This window comes from Octopus bimaculoides, chromosome 2, assembly GCF_001194135.2.
Source record: "Octopus bimaculoides isolate UCB-OBI-ISO-001 chromosome 2, ASM119413v2, whole genome shotgun sequence".
Lineage (NCBI taxonomy): Eukaryota > Metazoa > Mollusca > Cephalopoda > Octopoda > Octopodidae > Octopus > Octopus bimaculoides.
In genome coordinates, this window is record NC_068982.1 from 191378501 (window position 1) to 191379931 (window position 1431).

The 1431-nt window shown below is 38.9% G+C and overlaps 1 protein-coding gene across 1 annotated transcript in view; it reads right to left on the reverse strand.

The window, feature by feature from the left end:
• The window catches only part of LOC106871088 (tyrosine-protein phosphatase non-receptor type 13), a 217697-nt gene that overhangs the window by 107039 nt on the left and 109227 nt on the right, over nucleotides 1–1431 (reverse strand). The window lies entirely within an intron of this gene.

Sequence of the window (1431 nt, forward strand, 5' to 3'; positions counted from 1 at the left end):
ATATATATATATATATATATATATATATATATATATATATATATATACATGTCATATGTATATATGAGGTCTAATAAAAAAATAGAGACGGTTGCTATAGTGATGAAGCTAAAGTAAGCAGAGTGAAGCCGCTTGGCACAGATTGGCCTTGAACTGTGTGGTGCATGCGCACTTAGTTATAACATTCTTGCTCTGTTCCACTGTTTATAGCAATGCTTGGAAGTAAAGTGTGTAGAGTGTTGTCATTTCAAAAAGATCGATTTTTCAGCTGTGCAGGATATCCTTGATTGTGTCAAGGAAGATGGAAACTTTTGGGAAATGGTCGTAACAAGTGACAAACTGTGGGTCTGTAGCTATGACCCCGAAACCAAGGGTGAGTCTTCACAGTAGAAGACCCCCCCCCCAACAAGATTTCATGACAGTGAAAAAAGAATGTGACAAGGCAGCTACCTTGCTCTCCCCCAAAAAAAGGAGTCCACACAACGTTTCGGCTGATATACCGTGCAGCCTTCTTCAGGTGTCTTGGGTTCTCATTCCTAAGGTATTTTCCAATGTTGTTATTATTATTATTATTATTCAGGTCATTGCCTGGAATCGAACTCAGAATTTTGGGGTTAGTATCCCATGCTCTTAACCACTACACCATATGCCCATAGTGGTAACAGCAACAACATCACCACCTTAGGAATGTGAACCCAGGTTCGAAATTTCCCCAAGACACCTGATGAAGGCTGGAGGGTATATCAGCCGAAACGTTGTGTTAACAACAAACAAGATGAGGACAAATATCCGTCAAATGTAAATAATGTAAATAATGTAGATAATTCCTCATCTCTTAAATATAGAACAGAGTGAAATCTATTTGCTGATGTGCTGAGGTGTAGCATATGGAAAAGAAAATTAAATTACAAATTAAAAGTGACTGATAATGTGTGTGTGTGTGTGACTGATAATATTCAAATTTCTGGAGCTGCTTTTTATTTGTAATTTAATGAATATTTTTGTTGTTCAATATCAACTGATTTCCTTCTTTACTGTCTTAGCATGTAAATGGCTGAATATTCCATAGATATATGTACTCTGTGTAATTCTTAGGCAGAATCAGTGAGTGTGGCATGGTTGGATCTTTGAATTATGAGTACACTCCATGTGACAAGCTTCCAAACAGTTTCTGCCTCTTCCATCTTCTTTGACAAGGCTTGGATCAACTGAAGGTTATGAAGAAAGACACTGGGCCAATGTGGCATACCCTGGGATTGAACCCAGAAACTAAAGATTAAAAGCAGATATATCTTAATTACACACATACATATAGGCTTAAGCCAAGTAAGATCGTTGCCAGTGCCCCTGGACTGGTTCTTGTGCGGGTGGCACATGAGATGCACCATTTTGAGCGTGGCCGTTGCCAGTACCGCCTGACTGGCTCCTGTA